Below are 13913 nucleotides of genomic sequence, written 5' to 3'. Positions count from 1 at the left end.
TTTTAAGGCAGCGAGCGGAATGAGTGTGTGAAGAGGGGAGGGGAGGGGGGAGCAGCATGGAGAGCATACTGCTTCGGAGGGAAGGAAAACCTTTGATCTACAAGCCCACAGCACGTTACACCCGCAACGCTTTGTGGGCTTGCAAATTGGCGTAGGGGTGTGTCTTGTGAGCCTGTGTATGTGTTTGAGCGAATGAGCACAATCAGCACATACACACCCACGCACACACAAACACACATCACACACAGTCAGTCCGATCGTCAGATACAACTGTGCGGAGTTTTCTCAGAAATGTGCCGCGGTCCGGACATGGACTGCGGTCCGCCTATTGAGGACCCCTGACCCTGTCCTTCACACTATTCGGTGCTCAACTATTCGGTTTTAAAAGCTATCCAGCCGAAAACCGAAAATGCATTTTTAGCCATTTTCGGCCGAAAATTTTCGGTGCCGAATATTCGGCCTCATCCCTACTACAAAGGTAATGAAAAAAATCAACAAACTTGTTTCTTACAGAGGATGGTAATTAACAATACACGGAAGACACTAGCGGGTGCACTCATGACTATGGAGTCCATGTATGGTATCACGATGCCTCAAAGGCTCCAAAGACAAGGCTCCAAACAGCCCAAAACAAACTAATTAGGGCCCTGCTTACCGGCTCACCTCACCTCACCGCTATTCACTTTTCAAGTGTGTGGTGGCTCAAAGTAGATGCCCGAGTACAGCACCTTGCAATGGGCCTGGTGTACAAAATACACTACACCACTAAGATACCCATGTACCTGACAAAATACTTCCAAAACGTCAAGGATGTCCACAATTACAACAACAGAGGCAGCTCCACAGATCATCTTCAACCCAGTTCGGCTCTAACAAGGGTCAAATTTGTTCTCCCGCTATACCACTTAAGTGGAACGCCCTACCGAAGGCCTTGAAGAAGTGTAAATCCCTAACTTCCATTAAAAAACCTATTACAGGCGGCTTCTTCTACTCAAACCTGGTAACAGTAAACCTAGCCTAACCATACCTCCCCCTGACCCTTCAATTGTAAATACCATTATTTTGCATTGTACTTTAAGGCAGTATTTTTGACGAGTTAAAAAAGGATCTCGAAGTAAATAAGCGAGTGCTTTCCTGAGCTTATCCTTTTAGTTGACCTTATACAAGTGAACTGTACCGTCATGAAACTGTACCCTTTCCTATACAAACGTCTAATAAATAGTTACTACAATCAATCAAAACCATTCAAAATTGGCTTTCAGGGTTCAATCAATCAAAACCATAAAAAATTGACTTTCAGGGTTGCCTACCACTTACCTTTGAAAATTCATTCAATATTCCATATTAGTCCGATTTGCTCATGGGATGGCTCAAAAGATGTGCACAGATGTCATCTCCTTGGAAAATAATTTACCTCGATCCATTCCAAATCCAAAGTTAGCGTGATCCGTGTGAACCTTGCTTTTCCAGACTCTCCCATAGGCTTAAAAATCGTTATAACCAAATGAACGCTGATTTCGTTCCGGTGACGTCGTCGTCCTTGGACCTTTATTCTACCTTGAAAGAAATAGCTGATCCATAAGCTTGCCAACAGTGTCATCCAGTGTCACTTTCCACCACTCAGCCAATCCACTCCCATTATACAGACGTTTCCTTTTTACTCTGAAGTGACGTTACCGGTCATCAACGTTTCTAGGTGACCTCCCAATTACCCCAGAAGTACTTGGTGATCCATAAGTTGTGGACAAGTTGTGGACAGAGTAAAAAATAAGGAACTCCTCAAACTCGTCACCAGCAGGTTGGACAAACTTTAAATCTCGTCATGCAGCACCCAATGAGGTAACAACCACCTACCACCGATGTGCTGTAACACCAGCCGAAGCGCTCCAAGGCAATCCTGACACAACAAAGTTGAGGATTCAATTCTGTTGCCCAGCTGATGGAAATGCAGCTGCCTTCATATGCTACAACCTTGCCTGTCAGGTCCTCCTCTTCAGGGGTTGAGACTCAGCAGCTCCTCATTTCCAGGCTGAAAGGAAGGCATTCCAGTCAACGGGGGCCCCATCGTCTATGGGGCTGGTGCTGCTCAGCGGCTCGCTGCTGTCCACACTCGGCTCCCCGTTCAAGGTTGAAGCTGCCGAAGCAAGGAGCCGACTCAGCTGTTGGTCCAGACCGAGCTCCCTGCTCGAGGTTGAATCGTGGCAGCCCATGTCCAAGTCCCAGTACGTCAGGTCTTCCTCTATGGGGCTGGTGCTGCTCAGTGGCTCCCTGCTGTCCACACTCAGCTCTCCGCTCAAGGCTGAATCCTGGAAGTCCAAGTCCGCCAGGTTGTCCTCTTTGTGGCTGGTGCTCAGTGACTGCCTGCTGCCCAGACTCGGGTCCCCACTCAAGGCTGAAGCCACAGAACCAAGGAGCTGACTCACCTGATGCTGAACAGAATCCAGGTAGCCATCCAATTCCAAATCCAAGTCCTCTTCAACAGACCTCAGCTGTTTCTGTTCTTCTGCACGATGGGGGACTTTGGCCATGCAAGCTGTAGAGTCTGGGCCTCGCCTCTTCCTCTTGAGCCTGCCGCTCTCCAGGGGTGGACTCTCCAGGGGTGGACTCTCCAGGGGTGGACTCTCCAGGGGTGGGCTCTGCAGTGCCGGGTCAATCTGGATGGAGGTCATCCGCTTGTTGAAAGCACGGAGAAGGATGCGCTCGGCATACTGCTGGTTGACTGTCCAGTAGCCTCCCTTACCACTGTCATCTTCCATCCGAGAGAGAGTGGTGAATTCCTTGGTGGTGCACAGGTTGTGCCGGACGGAGCTCTTCCACGAGTCGGGTTTGCGGTGCAGGCGGTAGTAGGAGAAGTTGTCCATTATCCACTGGTAGATGTAGGAGACGGTGGTCTGTCTCGTCCCACTGGCTTGCATGGCCATGCAGATCAGCATGGGGTAAGTGAACTTGGGTCTTCCATGGGTGTCGTGTGGCACGATGCCAGTGAGGCTCTGCTGCGTCCCGTTGCAGACCACTGGCGTGGTGTTGGTGGGTGCCAGGTCGCCGGCCAGAGGGGACAAAGGCTTCTCAGAGGAACCCGGCTGGTGGCGTGGCTCCTCGCTGTCCAGACCGAGCTCCTTGCTCACGACCCAATCCAGGTAGCCATCCAATTCCAAATCCAAGTCCTCTTCAACAGACCTCAGCTGTTTCTGTTCTTCTGCACGATGGGGGACTTTGGCCATGCAAGCTGTAGAGTCTGGGCCTCGCCTCTTCCTCTTGAGCCTGCCACTCTCCAGGGGTGGACTCTCCAGGGGTGGACTCTCCAGGGGTGGACTCTCCAGGGGTGGGCTCTCCAGGGGTGGACTCTCCAGGGGTGGACTCTCCAGGGGTGGACTCTGCAGTGCCGGGTCAATCTGGATGGAGGTCATCCGCTTGTTGAAAGCACGGAGAAGGATGCGCTCGGCATACTGCTGGTTGACTGTCCAGTAGCCTCCCTTACCGCTGTCATCTTCCATCCGAGAGAGAGTGGTGAATTCCTTGATGGTGCACAGGTTGTGCCGGACGGAGCTCTTCCACGAGTCGGGATTGCGGTGCAGGCGGTAGTAGGAGAAGTTTTCCATCATCCACTGGTAGATGTAGGAGACGGTGGTCTGTCTCGTCCCACTGGCTTGCATGGCCATGCAGATCAGCATGGGGTAAGTGAACTTCGGTCTTCCATGGGCGTCGTGTGGCACGATGCCAGTGAGGCTCTGCTGCGTCCCGCTGCAGCCTGCCGGCGTGGTGTTGGTGGGTGCCAGGTCGCCGGCCAGAGGGGACAAAGGCTTCTCAGAGGAACCCGGCTGGTGGCAGCGGAAGACAGGAGGTTGTTGGTGGTGGTGGCCGGACGGCTGGGATCCTCCGCCGTTGGCTCCAGGGATGGAGAAGTCACAGGGCAGTGGCCTTACCAGCAGCCACCGCAGGCTGGTCAGGCTGCCATCCACGTCCCTAGAGAAGGAGGCGCTGTCCAGTTCCTTGGGTGTCCAGGTGGTGGTCGCCATCACCTCAGGCCGCGGGTCTGCACGCCACACGGGCAGCATGGTACTACTACTCTACTCTGAAACCTCTGCTCTCTCTCAGATGTCCTTATTCCTCTGTGTGTGTGTGTGTGTGTGTGTGTGTGTGTGTGTGTGTGTGTGTGTGTGTGTGTGTGTGTGTGTGTGTGTGTGTGTGTGTGTGTGTGTGTGTGTGTGTGTGTTTACTTACCTGTACTGGCTCTGACTCCGGATAAGCGGTTGAAGATGGATGGATAGAAGGATGGATGGTCTATTGGTGTCCTCCTTATTCTCCTCCCTCTGCTTCCTGCTGCACTGAGAAGAGAAAAAAAAGAGACCTAAAAGATTAGTACATATAGCTCACACACAATTATAAAAACACAATGAGGGTCACATTTCATAGCAGATAACATGGCCTATCATTAAGATTTTAATTATGTTTCTGTATTTGTGATCGATTACGACTTACAGTACTAAAGTAAAGTACTTTGGTAGTAATTATGAATGGCCCATTTCAGAAGAAAATCCCTCAAACTTTGTCAAACCTTTACAAAGTATGATATAGAGCTTAGTAGTTCATTACCGGTATTTTGTTTTGTATTAATAATCTAAATCTGACAAGGGCCTCTGGTTGCACTTAACACAAGAATACTTCATAGTTCATACCACGCATTACAGTATCTACTGTCAAAAATTAACACTTAACACAAGAATACCGGTACTTCATACCACGCATTACACTTGCGTGGTATGACACATCTACAAGCTTGTTGGCAAGCAACCTTGTAGTTCATGTGACAGATTTAGAACCTGCTGCATTTTGTCCCTGTTTCAAATGAACACAACATGTGACAATTAAGTGATGGCCAAGTTAATTTAGCCAGAATGAGATTGATGTATATCCTTTAAATAATTTCACCATACAATCACATTTGGCCCATTATAGCTAATCAATAAATATTAAATTACATATTACCCCCCCCCAGTCTCTTTTGCAAGCACAGTATGCGCTAGCCAAGAGGCAGACATGTTATGTTACATACATTCCATGCTTAAAACTGAAAACTCCATAAAACACTTACTGTACATACTGACTACCAAACCAAACACCACTAAAATGACAAGACGACTTGTCGCTTGAAGTTCAATATGACAAGCGACACGACGATTTGAGTGATTCCCAACGACAACATGCTGTGAGCCCCCATTTTTATTGAAAACATTAGCCAACTTTCACAAAAACTCATCCAACATCACCATAACCGTTCAATATGACAAGCGACACGACGATTTGAGTGATTCCCAACGACAACATGCTGTGTATGGAAGCGAATTTAAATCAAAACATTAGCCAACTGTCACAAAAACTCATCCAACATCACCATAACCGTTCAATATGACAAGCGACACGACGATTTGAGTGATTCCCAACGACAACATGCTGTGTATGGAAGCGAATTTAAATCAAAACATTAGCCAACTGTCACAAAAACTCATCCAACATCACCATAACCGTTCAATATGACAAGCGACACGACGATTTGAGTGATTCCCAACGACAACATGCTGTGTATGGAAGCGAATTTAAATCAAAACATTAGCCAACTGTCACAAAAACTCATCCAACATCACCATAACCGTTCAATATGACAAGCGACACGACGATTTGAGTGATTCCCAACGACAACATGCTGTGTATGGAAGCGAATTTAAATCAAAACATTAGCCAACTGTCACAAAAACTCATCCAACATCACCATAACCGTTCAATATGACAAGCGACACGACGATTTGAGTGATTCCCAATGACAACATGCTGTGTATGGAAGCGAATTTAAATCAAAACATTAGCCAACTGTCACAAAAACTCATCCAACATCACCATAACCGTTCAATATGACAAGCGACACGACGAATTGAGTGATTCCCAACGACAACATGCTGTGTATGGAAGCGAATTTAAATCAAAACATTAGCCAACTGTCACAAAAACTCATCCAACATCACCATAACCGTTCAATATGACAAGCGACACGACGATTTGAGTGATTCCCAACGACAACATGCTGTGAGACCCCCTTTTTAAATCAAAACATTAGCCAACTGTCACAAAAACTCCCCCAACATCACCATAACAGTACAAATATGACAAGCGAGACGACGACACGAGTGATTTCCCGGCAAACGACAACATGCATGTCATTTTTTAAATTAAAACACTGGCTAACGGTCATCAAAACTCACCCAACATCACCATAAACTCAAATATGACAAGCTCCAAGCGGCAGGAGACAGCCAAGTGACTTCCAATAACATAACAATGTTGTTTTTCAAAATGTAAACACACAATTCAGTTAAGATAAGTTAGCATTTCGAAGAAAAATGGTAACATGTCAACTTACCCTCTCGGTAGAACTGGCTGACGATCGACTCGACCGTCAACCAGTCGTCGACCGGGTCGACGAGGAACTTGACTTCGACGCCCAAAAAAGGAAGAAAAGTCAAGTGTCCAAACTGTCCAAACTGTAGATGAAGGTGAAGGTGAAGGTGAAAAACGCTCAAACGAGTTCGTTAGGTTGGGTTGCAAACCAAGTAACGTCCTCTGTGTGGAGCTGGTGATGCGTAACTGATACGGTGAAGGTTCTGAAAGCATCTGACGGCTCCTGAACCGCTGGTGTCATTTAAACACCTGCGCCTGGTCCACGCGCGGATCCGCGCAACTCCATTGGCCCGCCGATTGCTTCGCGTGTGCACACGTGACTGAGTCGGCCAATCAGCGTGCTCCTTCCGCTCCTTCCCATCTCCGGTAAAATCAAAACATGCTCAGTATTTATTTAATTTCGGCTTTTTTGTTCGTTTTAGGCCCAAATATTTACCAAATCCAGGTAAATAATTGATTATTAATTTATTTAATTATTATCTTTTAAATTAGTTTTAATATAGGTGTAGGAATCAAAAATCCAGATCGCTTTTTCGTTTCCTATCCTCCGCCCCTTTTTTAACCACGTGTGTGTGTGTGTGTGTGTGTGTGTGTGTGTGTGTGTGTGTGTGTGTGTGTGTGTGTGTGTGTGTGTGTGTGTGTGTGTGTGTGTGTGTGTGTGTGTGTGTGTGTGTGTGTGTGTGTGTGTGTGTGTGTGTGTGTGTGTGTGTGTGTGTACTCCTTACATCCACTGGGTGTCGCTGCAGGCTTGTGAACTGTCTGTTCTTTGGAGAGTTTTTGACCATCGTGGCACAACCATAGATGTGGGCACAACAACAACAACAACATGCAGCCATGCAAAAGCAGGCAGCAGAAATAAGTATTTGCGGCCAGGGAAACGCAAACGCCAGGAGGTTTATGATTTTAATACCTGCTAGTAAGCTATCAGGTAGCAATGTGCTAGCTTACGTGAGTGTGGATGGAATTTGTTTAAATTAAAGTAGCATAATAATATAGTCTGTACACTATAACTGCCCGTTTATAAGACACACCTAATTAGTTATATAATTATTAATTAATTATAATGTGTTTGTTTTGTTTTGTTTTTTCTTTTCTTTTCTTTACTCTAAATGACAGGGTTGCCCATGACATTTTCTTCAAACAGCACTCATCACCAGTCATTTATCTTTGCTATCTTATGGAAACTAAATATGTTTCAACTCACATTTTGAGTTTGATTCAAGTTTGATTCCAAAAATAGTAACATTGCTGCTATTACACAAGATACTGTGTCAACATAGATATAGAACGTTGTCAACATAGCAGACATTCTTCTAAAAAAGTATCAAAGTAAACATGATATATAAAAGTATAAAACATGTAAATTAAGCTCAATGAACTTGAAGAACCTTGGATTCATATGGAGCAGGTCCATGTCATGTTAGAGTGGGGGTGTTCAGGACTGTTTAGTACTAGAACTAATTCATTCATTTCGATTGGTACTGGAAGGTCCTTAAATGTTACTGTAGGATAATGTGGTACCAATGACATACAGTTATACAGTGTGACTTTGAATCAATGGATATTTTATAAAGAATATCTTTGTACTGTATGTTGATAATAGAAAAGCATGGTCTTTTATAACAAGCAATAGCATGATGCATAACATGGCATATTTTGGGCATAACATACACTATCCTGTGTGTGTGTGTGTGCGTGCGTGCGTGCGTGCGTGCGTGCGTGCGTGCGTGTGTGTGTGTGTGTGTGTGCGTGTGTGTGTGTGTGTGTGTGTGTGTGTGTGTGTGTGTGTGTGTGTTGTCCAACAGGCATCTGGAGATGATGGAGTCCAGGAAGATCTTGTGGGCAGCGATGATGTGATCCAAGTCTTGAGCCTGCTGGACTTCCTTCAACAGCTCATCCCAGGAGCACTACAGTATACCTACACGCGCACGCACGCACACACACACACACACACACACACACACACACACACACACACACACACACACACACACACACACACACACACACACACACACACACACGAGAAGACATACAATTTACTAAACTGTAATCAGTATGCACAGCACGTTAGTAGTGAAAATAGGCGATCTACAAGCTCACAACGTGCTGCGAAGCGAGGCATTGTGAGCTTGTAGATCTGCTGTTCTCACTAGTTTGGGTCCTGGGCAAACGTCTAATTTCTCTTTTGAGTATTGAGCTAAAAAGTTTGGGAACCACTGCACTAGAGTCCTACTAGCAGACAGAGGTCATCATCACACACGTGTAACTCTGCTGTTTTCATGATAGTCGTTCTATGATGTCGGCCAGGAGAACACGTCATTCATTCATTCATTACTCTCAAATAACTTTTCTGTGTGACACTGTTCTGCTATGTAGTGTTGTGAACATGAGGTGTAACATTATCTGTCTTATGGTAATCTGTTGTTTGCTTTATGGTAATGTTTTACAACCAAAGTAATGTTTATTATCATTCATCTTTGGCCAGTATGGTTGTAGCACAAGGTACCTCTGTGGTCAGAATGTAAACAAACAGTCTATGCTGTTTTGATATGCTGCTTTATAAGAAATTATTTTTATTCTTAATTTTATGGAGTGATGTGTGATTTGCATTTGTGAGTCCTAATTAGTATTATGTGTTAAACCCAGGGTACAGTAATGTTTACAGGGCTCCCATGATCATGACATTCCTGTAAATATTTAGAAATGAGAAAAACAGTTTTCCAGGTTTGGAATTAATAATTAACTATTTCAAAATGTGTGTATATACGGTAAATTGATTTTGTCTAGCATTACGTGAAATATGTAACATGGTAGAATGTAGTGCTGCGCTGCACGAGCTGTCTGAGTGCGGCCTAATGTATACAGGACATCACGTCAAGAAAATAATAGATGTACAGGCTAACAGCATGTTGCACCGTCATATGTTGTTAGCTTGTAGATCTGTTATTTTTGTCACCTGATGCCTTTGCTCAGTCTTGGTGCATTGATAGCACACTGAAGTAAGAGATTGCACTGTGATTGCTATAGACCTGGAAATGGGATGAAATACTTTGGAAAAGTTATAGAAAAGTTTTGGAAATTCATTGTTGAAAATATGTGGGAATCCTGTGTTTATTATTGACGTAAAAGAAGACTAAATGGGCTCAGGTGGTTTTTGCCTTGTCTGTGACTGTGAGAGTCATGCCGTCCTGCATTCATTCATATCACATCACTTTTCTGTGTGACTCTCTTCTGTTTAAAGTGGACAGCGTGGGGAAAGAGGACTGCTCATCGTGCCTGTGGAGAACTGCTTATCGCGCCTCCCACTGCACAACTTTGGTATTTCCATTCTCCTTTTTATACATCTAAATTATTTGGACTGAGGACAATTATAAAGGGTCCATTATTATTTTATTTGTTATATGTGAGGACTGTTCAGTCTTCATATCTCAGAAAGGACAATGGGTCAATGTCATTTTGTATAGACATACAAGTTACATGACTGTTCATTAGACTTTATTATATATTGTTACATATCTCTGCTGTCGGACCGAAACCTCCTAACTCCCAAATGTAAATTTTCAGGAAAATTTGCTCAAGTGGACTTAGGAGGTTTTGACCGAAGGGCTTTTTACTACTTTTCATTGGTTCAATATTATTTTAACCAACACACAGACGTAAAGGGTGTTCAATAGCACATATTTTGAAAAAAAGAGAGGGCCAATCGGGTGGAGTTAGCTGATTTGGCAGAAAGTGTGGAGTTAGGAGGTTTTGTCCCAAGCACTTTTAATTACTTTCCATTGGTTCAATATGATTTTAACCAACACTCAGATGTAAAGGGTGTTCATTCTGTTCAATAGCCCTATGATTTATACCAAAAAATCTAAAACCTCAAAAATGGAGTTAAGAGGTTTTGGCCAGACAGTGACGATATGTTATTATATCATGTCATTATATGTTCACTATGACTGTTCAGAGCTTCAGACAGAGATCAATCATCATCACACACTGTATACATTCTATATGCCCTGCTAAGCATAAGTACTGCATATAGTGAAATACCGGTATGAATTTAGATTTGATCTCCTAAAGTACCCTTGAATTGAAGAGAATTGGCCAGGATATTGTTTAGTAGATGTATGAGTGTCATTTCTTTTCTTCATGGGTACACTTTTTATGTCCCAAGAATCCATGGGCACACCAACATAATACGGGGGTGTAAATATCGTCACTGTTGGGAATAAACCTTGTATCTCCAAGTTTCAAATTTGTACGTTTCTTCACAAAGCAAAGCCCTGCTTCATCATACAAGGCTGTCGCACAACAGTAGTGAAAACAGCAGATCTACAAGCATTTTTAAAATGCATAAAAATACATAAATACAAGTGCTTTCAAGCAGTTTCAAGGGGCACACCAAAGGTCCCCCGGCACAGTGGTTGAGAAACACTGCACTATGATTAACATGATTAACGGGTGGTCCATGTCTGTCTTTTCTTGGTTATAGTGGAGTCTCATCATGTCTCATGTCATTTTCTGGCTCAAACCTTATCCTGTACATATACTGTACTTCAGGTATATGCCATCCCCCATGCCGGCATGAAAATACTACTGTCACAGAGATACATACATACTGGTACAGTAGTTACAAAAGGTAACATTTAGCTTTTACTGTAAGCTCTGGGAATTCAGCTTGACAACTCATCCAGAACTTCAAAAGGGACTGCTTCATGTGACTCTTGAGTCTGTGGACATGGCAATTTATTTTCCAAAATGAAAAACTTTACTTTCCTATGTGCTGAACGCATGATCAGGGCCCACATGCACCTCCACAGACCACCAGTGGTCCACGGACCACCAATTGAAAACCTGTGTAGTAGGGGAACTATGACATTTCCGTGGGGTATTGTAGGTAGGGGAAGGGGAGCAGAGGGATTGGTTCATGCTGAACGAAAATGTATTTGCCTGGATTGAGATTAGGCAGAGACCTGGGGAAGAGGATAACTGTCAGAGGGAATATTCCTTCTTGTCTTCACTGTCAAGGGAGATTCCCAGAAGGGAATCACTTCTATTTGGCTAATCTACTGTCATGGAATAACCTGAAGCTTAAATGCAGAGTAATGGTCACAAAAACCGTGGCATAAATCGTCTGTGACAGAAAAACAACACACATTAAACAATACTACTGCCTCCACCTGCACTAGCATTTGCCATTTTGCCTTTTCTTTTGTTGTAATTTCATATTTACAATTGGGCAAAAAAGATACATGCTAACACTAAGTGACAGCCAGTCTTACATGACAGTGTATTAGAACAGTTTCTCAAACTTTTACATTTCAAGGTCTCCCATTAACTCTGACAGTGTACAAATGGAACCAAATGGACCTGTTAGGGTTCATTTGAACACTGTTAGAGTTACAGACTTGTATGGGTCCATTTAGACCCCCCTAAAGGAACCCACAGAGTCCCTGGAACTGGAAGCCACTTTGAGAAACACTGTATTAGAAGACTATTGCAACTATAAAGAATAGTTGCATACTAATGTCAAGGTACCATTGTTGTTGTGACATGCAGCATTTAGGGGAAATTAACCCATTTAGACCTAAGACCGATTCTAAAAACGCCTTCTAAATCCTGACCTAGGTTTCCTGAAAAACTTACAATATTTATTAAAATATTACAAATATGTCTATGCTGTACATACTGTAGCAACAAGTACCGCAAAAGGGGTTCCCGGATTGAAAGGTATAGTTTACGTATAGGGGTTCCCGGTCTAAATGGATAGAAAACGTACCTAACGCAGTAACCTTGCTTAATAATATACTATAATTTCCCATTCCTTAAAGTTGTTATCACTTGAAAATGTTGTGGACTTTGCTAACATTATCTTTACTTTTCTTTATGTAAGCATACTGTATCTTCTTCTGACAAGGCACACAAATTCATCTTGCCTGTCTCTGTGTTTCAGGGGGAGAATGCTTTTATATACACAGTGATTCCTTACTACAGAGATGAGGAATGTGAGGATGAGGAGAGGACCATGTCCAGTGTTGCATTGGTGATTCAATGTTTGACACAACACCACCAGTCTTAGCCTGGTTAATAAACCAGACCGCACAACACCACCCCTGGCGGTGGAAGGATTTGTATGAGCAACACCAGGCTAAGCCAGTCTTGGATTCCCAGGTCCAGAATGGCATAATTGCCATTTGACTATATTTATGTAATCTGAATGTATCAATTGCATTAGCTGTTAGTTTCCCTAACATCTATAGTACTTGTCTGACCTTATTCCATCCATCCTTCTTTCTGGATAAACTTTATTTTGCCGCACTACTCCTTTCTCCTCCCAAAATTTGGTGGCACGCGCTTGGGCCATAATTATGTCAAATTGACCGTGTGCTTGCATTTTGCTAAGAGATAAGTTATATAGTTTAACTTGTATCAATTTATTTGTGAATACATTTTCTCCATTGACTTGAATGGGAAAATGCATAAAACATTTATTTCCCAAATATGGAGATGAATGTCTGACATCATAGACCACATGAGACTGACACAGTATGCCCATACATGGGCATTCCAAGATATCGGCTTAATATTGATGACATCAGAGATCTCCATATATGGGCAAGGGACAAGGACTGACACAGAGATCTCCATATATCCATTAATTTACCGGTATAGTGAATACATTTTCCCCATTGACTTGAATGGACACATGGAATTAATTTGCAAGTGTGACTCGCGTCACGGCAACCACACTTGCAATTTCCCAGAATTGCATTTTTCTAGTTATTCTCTATTATGATGATGCATGCCAAAATATGAATCAGGTGACACAAATGAATCTTTCATGGTATTTATTATGAGTTAGATCATACAAAATGTCCTCCAAAATACAAATATACAAATAAATTATACAAATATAACAAACATTATTGTACATACTGAATTAGAATTAATACTGAATTAGTATATAAAATAGAACATTCATCACAGGTTAAAAGAGGTAACAAGACCAGTCATGTCTGTGTGTGTGGGGGGGTGGGGGGGGTTCAGGAAGGCTGGCATCCGCCGCACTTGTCCTGCTGCTCCTCCTGACTTGTCTGTGAATGGGTGGGCGGCGGGCCCTGTGGAACTTCCATTACGGTCTCTGTGGAATGATAATAGTTTTTGGGCTTTCTCCCCCTCTTCTTCCCGGTGTAGATGGTCCTCTTGGGTGGCGGTGGCTCCAAGCTGATGTCCACTTTGATCGTTGGTGCATAAAGGCCTCCCGAGAAGGACTCCGCAAAGTGCTGCTGTCCATTAGCTTGCAGGGTAAAGCTGTAGGTGGGGCCAGACAGTGCTTCCCATAGCCGCTGTTTGATTCTACGGCCCAGCTCCAGGCTGTACTCGCGGGGCTTGCCGTTGGCATGCTGCATCATTGGGTCAACTACCGAGTGATACAGCTGCTGGTACTCGGCTACAGAGCGTCCATGGAT

The sequence above is a fragment of the Nannobrachium achirus genome, assembly GCF_963921795.1.
Source record: "Nannobrachium achirus genome assembly, chromosome: 9".
Lineage (NCBI taxonomy): Eukaryota > Metazoa > Chordata > Actinopteri > Myctophiformes > Myctophidae > Nannobrachium > Nannobrachium achirus.
This window is presented reverse-complemented; position numbering follows the sequence as displayed.